The sequence below is a fragment of the Tenrec ecaudatus genome, chromosome 12 (genome assembly GCF_050624435.1).
Source record: "Tenrec ecaudatus isolate mTenEca1 chromosome 12, mTenEca1.hap1, whole genome shotgun sequence".
In the NCBI taxonomy this organism is placed as follows: domain Eukaryota; kingdom Metazoa; phylum Chordata; class Mammalia; order Afrosoricida; family Tenrecidae; genus Tenrec; species Tenrec ecaudatus.
The window spans coordinates 94,061,546-94,074,680 of NC_134541.1; positions in this window are offsets into that span (position 1 = coordinate 94,061,546).

The following is a 13,135-nucleotide window of genomic DNA, read 5'->3' on the forward strand; positions in this document are numbered from 1 at the left end:
CCCATTCAAAATTCTTTAACACCAACATGGAATTAAGTAACATCAGGACCTTAATTCTAAAACTTATGGAATGTTCCCCCACACGGAAAGTTTGTAAGCCAACTACTCTGTGCTTTTATACCCCAAATTTTACCTAACCACTTTACTTATGGCCCACTAATATAAAACCAGTGCTCAGAGGAAACCATCATTGTTCGCCATGAAGAAATCTGCATTCCAATAGGAACTTTTCAATGTCTGTGTCCATCGCAAAACCAAAGCCGGACAGGCCGTGAATAAAATCAGCACTCTTAGGCACCAGTTCATAGTCTCGAATATCGCCGTCTGGTGGGCTTCTGGTCGACCCGTGCCGGCTACCTCGCTCAGCCTCCACGGGGTGTCCACCGGTCACCTTGGTTGTAGACCATGGGCTCTCGCCACTATTCAACAAGCCTGGGCTCCTGATGCGACGTGGTGAACTTGAGTCGAGTCACCCTCGTGTTCTCATCGTTTTCACGTAAACCAAATCCACAGGTATGCGGGCCCATACACAAGCAGTCCTTTTATTGCTGCATTTCTCTGACCTCCACTCCATATGTAGATCCACGTGGTCACCCAGCAAGCAATTCAGCGTGCTCACAGGCTCTCTTTAACACACAGTCTCAGGGAGATATTTTCTCCCTACTCCCAGATTTTTTTTTTTTAATTTCTGGCAAAGACTTATGGTTCCTGAGTACACGAAAGCACTAGTGGGCATCTATTTCACTGCATAGCTGTCTTCCCAGAGGTGGTCTAAACCCAGCTAAAGATCACCCCATTTTGGTGGCTCAAAGCAAGTGGGCTTACAAACTTTCATTTTTCCCACTTCCCATAGTTTCCCCAGAAAACCACTGAGTAAAGGGTGGCTTTGTCTGACCTCTGGATAGACAGGAAGAAGAATTACCATGAGGGCAAGGTCAATTATATAGCTACTCTCCATCTTAAGATGAGTTTTTCTTTTGCCCCACTGCTAGGTGTCCTATTTGTGACTCTGGCTCTCGTAGAGAAACGGGGGCACAGAAACTCATGTCTAAGTGAGACTCATATATCAAGGTTAAGTGTTCATCAAGCAGACATCCAAAAGCAGTGTGGTCCAAACCCACAAGTCCGACATTAACCCATTAACCCACATGTCCAACACCAATTGCAATGTCCTCCTCCATCTTTCAAAACAGACGGCATGATGCTGGCTTAAGGAGGAGAGCCGAGGCAGTGAATGTGTAAGCAGAGCACCGTGGGCAGTGGATATGTCAGCATATCTCTGCACGGCTACTCCAACAGCCCAGGCTTCCTCTGGGTAGGTCCATGTGTCTTCGGCTCAGGGACGTCTTGCCGGAAAGGAGCCTTGACAGCTAAAGCAGGGAACAAGCTGAGGCAGCTGCACCCTGCTCCCACGTTCAGAAATGAAGGGACCTAACTAGAATGGCAATGCTCAAGGAGCCATTGATCCCTCTGCCCTTCATTTAACCGCACGTGTGTATCATCCAGGTTGGCACAATCCACGAACTAATTGCACATTTGCGAACCTGGCACCCATTCAAAATTCTTTAACACCAACATGGAATTAAGTAACATCAGGACCTTAATTCTAAAACTTATGAAATGTTCCCCCACACGGAAAGTTTGTAAGCCAACTACTCTGTGCTTTTATACCCCAAATTTTACCTAACCACTTTACTTATGGCCCACTAATATAAAACCAGTGCTCAGAGGAAACCATCATTGTTCGCCATGAAGAAATCTGCATTCCAATAGGAACTTTTCAAAGTCTGTGTCCATCGCAAAACCAAAGCCGGACAGGCCGTGAATAAAATCAGCACTCTTAGGCACCAGTTCATAGTCTCGAATATCGCCGTCTGGTGGGCTTCTGGTCGACCCGTGCCGGCTACCTCGCTCAGCCTCCACGGGGTGTCCACCGGTCACCTTGGTTGTAGACCATGGGCTCTCGCCACTATTCAACAAGCCTGGGCTCCTGATGCGACGTGGTGAACTTGAGTCGAGTCACCCTCGTGTTCTCATCGTTTTCACGTAAACCAAATCCACAGGTATGCGGGCCCATACACAAGCAGTCCTTTTATTGCTGCATTTCTCTGACCTCCACTCCATATGTAGATCCACGTGGTCACCCAGCAAGCAATTCAGCGTGCTCACAGGCTCTCTTTAACACACAGTCTCAGGGAGATATTTTCTCCCTACTCCCAGATTTTTTTTTTTTAATTTCTGGCAAAGACTTATGGTTCCTAAGTACACGAAAGCACTAGTGGGCATCTATTTCACTGCATAGCTGTCTTCCCAGAGGTGGTCTAAACCCAGCTAAAGATCACCCCATTTTGGTGGCTCAAAGCAAGTGGGCTTACAAACTTTCATTTTTCCCACTTCCCATAGTTTCCCCAGAAAACCACTGAGTAAAGGGTGGCTTTGTCTGACCTCTGGATAGACAGGAAGAAGAATTACCATGAGGGCAAGGTCAATTATATAGCTACTCTCCATCTTAAGATGAGTTTTTCTTTTGCCCCACTGCTAGGTGTCCTATTTGTGACTCTGGCTCTCGTAGAGAAACGGGGGCACAGAAACTCATGTCTAAGTGAGACTCATATATCAAGGTTAAGTGTTCATCAAGCAGACATCCAAAAGCAGTGTGGTCCAAACCCACAAGTCCGACATTAACCCATTAACCGACATGTCCAACACCAATTGCAATGTCCTCCTCCATCTTTCAAAACAGACGGCATGTTGCTGGCTTAAGGAGGAGAGCCGAGGCAGTGAATGTGTAAGCAGAGCACCGTGGGCAGTGGATATGTCAGCATATCTCTGCACGGCTACTCCAACAGCCCGGGCTTCCTCTGGGTAGGTCCATGTGTCTTCGGTTCAGGGACGTCTTGCCGGAAAGGAGCCTTGACAGCTAAAGCAGGGAACAAGCTGAGGCAGCTGCACCCTGCTCCCACGTTCAGAAATGAAGGGACCTAACTAGAATGGCAATGCTCAAGGAGCCATTGATCCCTCTGCCCTTCATTTAACCGCACGTGTGTATCATCCAGGTTGGCACAATCCACGAACTAATTGCACATTTGCGAACCTGGCACCCATTCAAAATTCTTTAACACCAACATGGAATTAAGTAACATCAGGACCTTAATTCTAAAACTTATGAAATGTTCCCCCACACGGAAAGTTTGTAAGCCAACTACTCTGTGCTTTTATACCCCAAATTTTACCTAACCACTTTACTTATGGCCCACTAATATAAAACCAGTGCTCAGAGGAAACCATCAGTGCTCGTCATGAAGAAATCTGCATTCCAATAGGAACTTTTCAAAGTCTGTGTCCATCGCAAAACCAAAGCCGGACAGGCCGTGAATAAAATCAGCACTCTTAGGCACCAGTTCATAGTCTCGAATATCGCCGTCTGGTGGGCTTCTGGTCGACCAGTGCAGGCTACCTCGCTCAGCCTCCACGGGGTGTCCACCGGTCACCTTGGTTGTAGACCATGGGCTCTCGCCACTATTCAACAAGCCTGGGCTCCTGATGCGACGTGGTGAACTTGAGTCGAGTCACCCTCGTGTTCTCATCGTTTTCACGTAAACCAAATCCACAGGTATGCGGGCCCATACACAAGCAGTCCTTTTATTGCTGCATTTCTCTGACCTCCACTCCATATGTAGATCCACGTGGTCACCCAGCAAGCAATTCAGCGTGCTCACAGGCTCTCTTTAACACACAGTCTCAGGGAGATGTTTTCTCCCTACTCCCAGATTTTTTTTTTTAATTTCTGGCAAAGACTTATGGTTCCTGAGTACACGAAAGCACTGGTGGGCATCTATTTCTCTGCATAGCTGTCTTCCCAGAGGTGGTCTAAACCCAGCTAAAGATCACCCCATTTTGGTGGCTCAAAGCAAGTGGGCTTACAAACTTTCATTTTTCCCACTTCCCATAGTTTCCCCAGAAAACCACTGAGTAAAGGGTGGCTTTGTCTGACCTCTGGATAGACAAGGAAGAAGAATTACCATGAGGGCAAGGTCAATTATATAGCTACTCTCCATCTTAAGATGAGTTTTTCCATTGCCCCACTGCTAGGTGTCCTATTTGTGACTCTGGCTCTCGTAGAGAAACGGGGGCACAGAAACTCATGTCTAAGTGAGACTCATATATCAAGGTTAAGTGTTCATCAAGCAGACATCCGAAAGCAGTGTGGTCCAAACCCACAAGTCCGACATTAACCCATTAACCCACATGTCCAACACCAATTGCAATGTCCTCCTCCATCTTTCAAAACAGACGGCATGTTGCTATCTTAAGGAGGAGAGCCGAGGCAGTGAATGTGTAAGCAGAGCACCGTGGGCAGTGGAAATGTCAGCATATCTCTGCACGGCTACTCCAACAGCCCAGGGCTTCCTCTGGGTTGGTCCATGTGTCTTCGGCTCAGGGACGTCTTGCCGGAAAGGAGCATTGACAGCTAAAGCAGGGAACAAGCTGAGGCAGCTGCACCCTGCTCCCACGTTCAGAAATGAAGGGACCTAACTAGAATGGCAATGCTCAAGGAGCCATTGATCCCTCTGCCCTTCATTTAACCGCACGTGTGTATCATCCAGGTTGGCACAATCCACGAACTAATTGCACATTTGCGAACCTGGCACCCATTCAAAATTCTTTAACACCAACATGGAATTAAGTAACATCAGGACCTTAATTCTAAAACTTATGAAATGTTCCCCACACGGAAAGTTTGTAAGCCAACTACTCTGTGCTTTTATACCCCAAATTTTACATAAACACTTTACTTATGGCCCACTAATATAAAACCAGTGCTCAGAGGAAACCATCATTGCTCGCCATGAAGAAATCTGCATTCCAATAGGAACTTTTCAAAGTCTGTGTCCATCGCAAAACCAAAGCCGGACAGGCCGTGAATAAAATCAGCACTCTTAGGCACCAGTTCATAGTCTCGAATATCGCCGTCTGGTGGGCTTCTGGTCGACCCGTGCCGGCTACCTCGCTCAGCCTCCACGGGGTGTCCACCGGTCACCTTGGTTGTAGACCGTGGGCTCTCGCCACTATTCAACAAGCCTGGGCTCCTGATGCGACGTGGTGAACTTGAGTCGAGTCACCCTCGTGTTCTCATCGTTTTCACGTAAACCAAATCCACAGGTATGCGGGCCCATACACAAGCAGTCCTTTTATTGCTGCATTTCTCTGACCTCCACTCCATATGTAGATCCACGTGGTCACCCAGCAAGCAATTCAGCGTGCTCACAGGCTCTCTTTAACACACAGTCTCTGGGAGATATTTTCTCCCTACTCCCAGATTTTTTTTTTTTAATTTCTGGCAAAGACTTATGGTTCCTAAGTACACGAAAGCACTAGTGGGCATCTATTTCACTGCATAGCTGTCTTCCCAGAGGTGGTCTAAACCCAGCTAAAGATCACCCCATTTTGGTGGCTCAAAGCAAGTGGGCTTACAAACTTTCATTTTTCCCACTTCCCATAGTTTCCCCAGAAAACCACTGAGTAAAGGGTGGCTTTGTCTGACCTCTGGATAGACAGGAAGAAGAATTACCATGAGGGCAAGGTCAATTATATAGCTACTCTCCATCTTAAGATGAGTTTTTCTTTTGCCCCACTGCTAGGTGTCCTATTTGTGACTCTGGCTCTCGTAGAGAAACGGGGGCACAGAAACTCATGTCTAAGTGAGACTCATATATCAAGGTTAAGTGTTCATCAAGCAGACATCCAAAAGCAGTGTGGTCCAAACCCACAAGTCCGACATTAACCCATTAACCGACATGTCCAACACCAATTGCAATGTCCTCCTCCATCTTTCAAAACAGACGGCATGTTGCTGGCTTAAGGAGGAGAGCCGAGGCAGTGAATGTGTAAGCAGAGCACCGTGGGCAGTGGATATGTCAGCATATCTCTGCACGGCTACTCCAACAGCCCGGGCTTCCTCTGGGTAGGTCCATGTGTCTTCGGCTCAGGGACGTCTTGCCGGAAAGGAGCCTTGACAGCTAAAGCAGGGAACAAGCTGAGGCAGCTGCACCCTGCTCCCACGTTCAGAAATGAAGGGACCTAACTAGAATGGCAATGCTCAAGGAGCCATTGATCCCTCTGCCCTTCATTTAACCGCACGTGTGTATCATCCAGGTTGGCACAATCCACGAACTAATTGCACATTTGCGAACCTGGCACCCATTCAAAATTCTTTAACACCAACATGGAATTAAGTAACATCAGGACCTTAATTCTAAAACTTATGGAATGTTCCCCCACACGGAAAGTTTGTAAGCCAACTACTCTGTGCTTTTATACCCCAAATTTTACCTAACCACTTTACTTATGGCCCACTAATATAAAACCAGTGCTCAGAGGAAACCATCATTGTTCGCCATGAAGAAATCTGCATTCCAATAGGAACTTTTCAATGTCTGTGTCCATCGCAAAACCAAAGCCGGACAGGCCGTGAATAAAATCAGCACTCTTAGGCACCAGTTCATAGTCTCGAATATCGCCGTCTGGTGGGCTTCTGGTCGACCCGTGCCGGCTACCTCGCTCAGCCTCCACGGGGTGTCCACCGGTCACCTTGGTTGTAGACCATGGGCTCTCGCCACTATTCAACAAGCCTGGGCTCCTGATGCGACGTGGTGAACTTGAGTCGAGTCACCCTCGTGTTCTCATCGTTTTCACGTAAACCAAATCCACAGGTATGCGGGCCCATACACAAGCAGTCCTTTTATTGCTGCATTTCTCTGACCTCCACTCCATATGTAGATCCACGTGGTCACCCAGCAAGCAATTCAGCGTGCTCACAGGCTCTCTTTAACACACAGTCTCAGGGAGATATTTTCTCCCTACTCCCAGATTTTTTTTTTTTAATTTCTGGCAAAGACTTATGGTTCCTGAGTACACGAAAGCACTAGTGGGCATCTATTTCACTGCATAGCTGTCTTCCCAGAGGTGGTCTAAACCCAGCTAAAGATCACCCCATTTTGGTGGCTCAAAGCAAGTGGGCTTACAAACTTTCATTTTTCCCACTTCCCATAGTTTCCCCAGAAAACCACTGAGTAAAGGGTGGCTTTGTCTGACCTCTGGATAGACAGGAAGAAGAATTACCATGAGGGCAAGGTCAATTATATAGCTACTCTCCATCTTAAGATGAGTTTTTCTTTTGCCCCACTGCTAGGTGTCCTATTTGTGACTCTGGCTCTCGTAGAGAAACGGGGGCACAGAAACTCATGTCTAAGTGAGACTCATATATCAAGGTTAAGTGTTCATCAAGCAGACATCCAAAAGCAGTGTGGTCCAAACCCACAAGTCCGACATTAACCCATTAACCCACATGTCCAACACCAATTGCAATGTCCTCCTCCATCTTTCAAAACAGACGGCATGATGCTGGCTTAAGGAGGAGAGCCGAGGCAGTGAATGTGTAAGCAGAGCACCGTGGGCAGTGGATATGTCAGCATATCTCTGCACGGCTACTCCAACAGCCCAGGCTTCCTCTGGGTAGGTCCATGTGTCTTCGGCTCAGGGACGTCTTGCCGGAAAGGAGCCTTGACAGCTAAAGCAGGGAACAAGCTGAGGCAGCTGCACCCTGCTCCCACGTTCAGAAATGAAGGGACCTAACTAGAATGGCAATGCTCAAGGAGCCATTGATCCCTCTGCCCTTCATTTAACCGCACGTGTGTATCATCCAGGTTGGCACAATCCACGAACTAATTGCACATTTGCGAACCTGGCACCCATTCAAAATTCTTTAACACCAACATGGAATTAAGTAACATCAGGACCTTAATTCTAAAACTTATGAAATGTTCCCCCACACGGAAAGTTTGTAAGCCAACTACTCTGTGCTTTTATACCCCAAATTTTACCTAACCACTTTACTTATGGCCCACTAATATAAAACCAGTGCTCAGAGGAAACCATCATTGTTCGCCATGAAGAAATCTGCATTCCAATAGGAACTTTTCAAAGTCTGTGTCCATCGCAAAACCAAAGCCGGACAGGCCGTGAATAAAATCAGCACTCTTAGGCACCAGTTCATAGTCTCGAATATCGCCGTCTGGTGGGCTTCTGGTCGACCCGTGCCGGCTACCTCGCTCAGCCTCCACGGGGTGTCCACCGGTCACCTTGGTTGTAGACCATGGGCTCTCGCCACTATTCAACAAGCCTGGGCTCCTGATGCGACGTGGTGAACTTGAGTCGAGTCACCCTCGTGTTCTCATCGTTTTCACGTAAACCAAATCCACAGGTATGCGGGCCCATACACAAGCAGTCCTTTTATTGCTGCATTTCTCTGACCTCCACTCCATATGTAGATCCACGTGGTCACCCAGCAAGCAATTCAGCGTGCTCACAGGCTCTCTTTAACACACAGTCTCAGGGAGATATTTTCTCCCTACTCCCAGATTTTTTTTTTTTAATTTCTGGCAAAGACTTATGGTTCCTGAGTACACGAAAGCACTAGTGGGCATCTATTTCACTGCATAGCTGTCTTCCCAGAGGTGGTCTAAACCCAGCTAAAGATCACCCCATTTTGGTGGCTCAAAGCAAGTGGGCTTACAAACTTTCATTTTTCCCACTTCCCATAGTTTCCCCAGAAAACCACTGAGTAAAGGGTGGCTTTGTCTGACCTCTGGATAGACAGGAAGAAGAATTACCATGAGGGCAAGGTCAATTATATAGCTACTTTCCATCTTAAGATGAGTTTTTCTTTTGCCCCACTGCTAGGTGTCCTATTTGTGACTCTGGCTCTCGTAGAGAAACGGGGGCACAGAAACTCATGTCTAAGTGAGACTCATATATCAAGGTTAAGTGTTCATCAAGCAGACATCCGAAAGCAGTGTGGTCCAAACCCACAAGTCCGACATTAACCCATTAACCCACATGTCCAACACCAATTGCAATGTCCTCCCCCATCTTTCAAAACAGACGGCATGTTGCTGGCTTAAGGAGGAGAGCCGAGGCAGTGAATGTGTAAGCAGAGCACCGTGGGCAGTGGATATGTCAGCATATCTCTGCACGGCTACTCCAACAGCCCAGGCTTCCTCTGGGTAGGTCCATGTGTCTTCGGCTCAGGGACGTCTTGCCGGAAAGGAGCCTTGACAGCTAAAGCAGGGAACAAGCTGAGGCAGCTGCACCCTGCTCCCACGTTCAGAAATGAAGGGACCTAACTAGAATGGCAATGCTCAAGGAGCCATTGATCCCTCTGCCCTTCATTTAACCGCACGTGTGTATCATCCAGGTTGGCACAATCCACGAACTAATTGCACATTTGCGAACCTGGCACCCATTCAAAATTCTTTAACACCAACATGGAATTAAGTAACATCAGGACCTTAATTCTAAAACTTATGGAATGTTCCCCCACACGGAAAGTTTGTAAGCCAACTACTCTGTGCTTTTATTCCCCAAATTTTACCTAACCACTTTACTTATGGCCCACTAATATAAAACCAGTGCTCAGAGGAAACCATCATTGTTCGCCATGAAGAAATCTGCATTCCAATAGGAACTTTTCAAAGTCTGTGTCCATCGCAAAACCAAAGCCGGACAGGCCGTGAATAAAATCAGCACTCTTAGGCACCAGTTCATAGTCTCGAATATCGCCGTCTGGTGGGCTTCTGGTCGACCCGTGCCGGCTACCTCGCTCAGCCTCCACGGGGTGTCCACCGGTCACCTTGGTTGTAGACCATGGGCTCTCGCCACTATTCAACAAGCCTGGGCTCCTGATGCGACGTGGTGAACTTGAGTCGAGTCACCCTCGTGTTCTCATCGTTTTCACGTAAACCAAATCCACAGGTATGCGGGCCCATACACAAGCAGTCCTTTTATTGCTGCATTTCTCTGACCTCCACTCCATATGTAGATCCACGTGGTCACCCAGCAAGCAATTCAGCGTGCTCACAGGCTCTCTTTAACACACAGTCTCAGGGAGATATTTTCTCCCTACTCCCAGATTTTTTTTTTTTTTAATTTCTGGCAAAGACTTATGGTTCCTGAGTACACGAAAGCACTAGTGGGCATCTATTTCACTGCATAGCTGTCTTCCCAGAGGTGGTCTAAACCCAGCTAAAGATCACCCCATTTTGGTGGCTCAAAGCAAGTGGGCTTACAAACTTTCATTTTTCCCACTTCCCATAGTTTCCCCAGAAAACCACTGAGTAAAGGGTGGCTTTGTCTGACCTCTGGATAGACAGGAAGAAGAATTACCATGAGGGCAAGGTCAATTATATAGCTACTCTCCATCTTAAGATGAGTTTTTCTTTTGCCCCACTGCTAGGTGTCCTATTTGTGACTCTGGCTCTCGTAGAGAAACGGGGGCACAGAAACTCATGTCTAAGTGAGACTCATATATCAAGGTTAAGTGTTCATCAAGCAGACATCCGAAAGCAGTGTGGTCCAAACCCACAAGTCCGACATTAACCCATTAACCCACATGTCCAACACCAATTGCAATGTCCTCCTCCATCTTTCAAAACAGACGGCATGTTGCTGGCTTAAGGAGGAGAGCCGAGGCAGTGAATGTGTAAGCAGAGCACCGTGGGCAGTGGATATGTCAGCATATCTCTGCACGGCTACTCCAACAGCCCGGGCTTCCTCTGGGTAGGTCCATGTGTCTTCGGCTCAGGGACGTCTTGCCGGAAAGGAGCCTTGACAGCTAAAGCAGGGAACAAGCTGAGGCAGCTGCACCCTGCTCCCACGTTCAGAAATGAAGGGACCTAACTAGAATGGCAATGCTCAAGGAGCCATTGATCCCTCTGCCCTTCATTTAACGGCACGTGTGTATCATCCAGGTTGGCACAATCCACGAACTAATTGCACATTTGCGAACCTGGCACCCATTCAAAATTCTTTAACACCAACATGGAATTAAGTAACATCAGGACCTTAATTCTAAAACTTATGGAATGTTCCCCCACACGGAAAGTTTGTAAGCCAACTACTCTGTGCTTTTTTACCCCAAATTTTACCTAACCACTTTACTTATGGCCCACTAATATAAAACCAGTGCTCAGAGGAAACCATCATTGTTCGCCATGAAGAAATCTGCATTCCAATAGGAACTTTTCAAAGTCTGTGTCCATCGCAAAACCAAAGCCGGACAGGCCGTGAATAAAATCAGCACTCTTAGGCACCAGTTCATAGTCTCGAATATCGCCGTCTGGTGGGCTTCTGGTCGACCCGTGCCGGCTACCTCGCTCAGCCTCCACGGGGTGTCCACCGGTCACCTTGGTTGTAGACCATGGGCTCTCGCCACTATTCAACAAGCCTGGGCTCCTGATGCGACGTGGTGAACTTGAGTCGAGTCACCCTCGTGTTCTCATCGTTTTCACGTAAACCAAATCCACAGGTATGCGGGCCCATACACAAGCAGTCCTTTTATTGCTGCATTTCTCTGACCTCCACTCCATATGTAGATCCACGTGGTCACCCAGCAAGCAATGCAGCGTGCGCACAGGCTCTCTTTAACACACAGTCTCAGGGAGATGTTTTCTCCCTACTCCCAGATTCTTTTTTTTAATTTCTGGCAAAGACTTATGGTTCCTGAGTACACGAAAGCACTGGTGGGCATCTATTTCACTGCATAGCTGTCTTCCCAGAGGTGGTCTAAACCCAGCTAAAGATCACCCCATTTTGGTGGCTCAAAGCAAGTGGGCTTACAAACTTTCATTTTTCCCACTTCCCATAGTTTCCCCAGAAAACCACTGAGTAAAGGGTGGCTTTGTCTGACCTCTGGATAGACAAGGAAGAAGAATTACCATGAGGGCAAGGTCAATTATATAGCTACTCTCCATCTTAAGATGAGTTTTTCCATTGCCCCACTGCTAGGTATCCTATTTGTGACTCTGGCTCTCGTAGAGAAACGGGGGCACAGAAACTCATGTCTAAGTGAGACTCATATATCAAGGTTAAGTGTTCATCAAGCAGACATCCGAAAGCAGTGTGGTCCAAACCCACAAGTCCGACATTAACCCATTAACCCACATGTCCAACACCAATTGCAATGTCCTCCTCCATCTTTCAAAACAGACGACATGTTGCTGGCTTAAGGAGGAGAGCCGAGGCAGTGAATGTGTAAGCAGAGCACCGTGGGCAGTGGATATGTCAGCATATCTCTGCCTGGCTACTCCAACAGCCCGGGCTTCCTCTGGGTAGGTCCATGTGTCTTCGGCTCAGGGACGTCTTGCCGGAAAGGAGCCTTGACAGCTAAAGCAGGGAACAAGCTGAGGCAGCTGCACCCTGCTCCCACGTTCAGAAATGAAGGGACCTAACTAGAATGGCAATGCTCAAGGAGCCATTGATCCCACTGCCCTTCATTTAACCGCACGTGTGTATCATCCAGGTTGGCACAATCCACGAACTAATTGCACATTTGCGAACCTGGCACCCATTCAAAATTCTTTAACAGCAACATGGAATTAAGTAACATCAGGACCTTAATTCTAAAACTTATGGAATGTTCCCCCACACGGAAAGTTTGTAAGCCAACTACTCTGTGCTTTTATACCCCAAATTTTACCTAACCACTTTACTTATGGCCCACTAATATAAAACCAGTGCTCAGAGGAAACCATCATTGTTCGCCATGAAGAAATCTGCATTCCAATAGGAACTTTTCAAAGTCTGTGTCCATCGCAAAACCAAAGCCGGACAGGCCGTGAATAAAATCAGCACTCTTAGGCACCAGTTCATAGTCTCGAATATCGCCGTCAGGTGGGCTTCTGGTCGACCCGTGCCGGCTACCTCGCTCAGCCTCCACGGGGTGTCCACCGGTCACCTTGGTTGTAGACCATGGGCTCTCGCCACTATTCAACAAGCCTGGGCTCCTGATGCGACGTGGTGAACTTGAGTCGAGTCACCCTCGTGTTCTCATCGTTTTCACGTAAACCAAATCCACAGGTATGCGGGCCCATACACAAGCAGTCCTTTTATTGCTGCATTTCTCTGACCTCCACTCCATATGTAGATCCACGTGGTCACCCAGCAAGCAATGCAGCGTGCTCACAGGCTCTCTTTAACACACAGTCTCAGGGAGATGTTTTCTCCCTACTCCCAGATTCTTTTTTTTAATTTCTGGCAAAGACTTATGGTTCCTGAGTACACGAAAGCACTGGTGGGC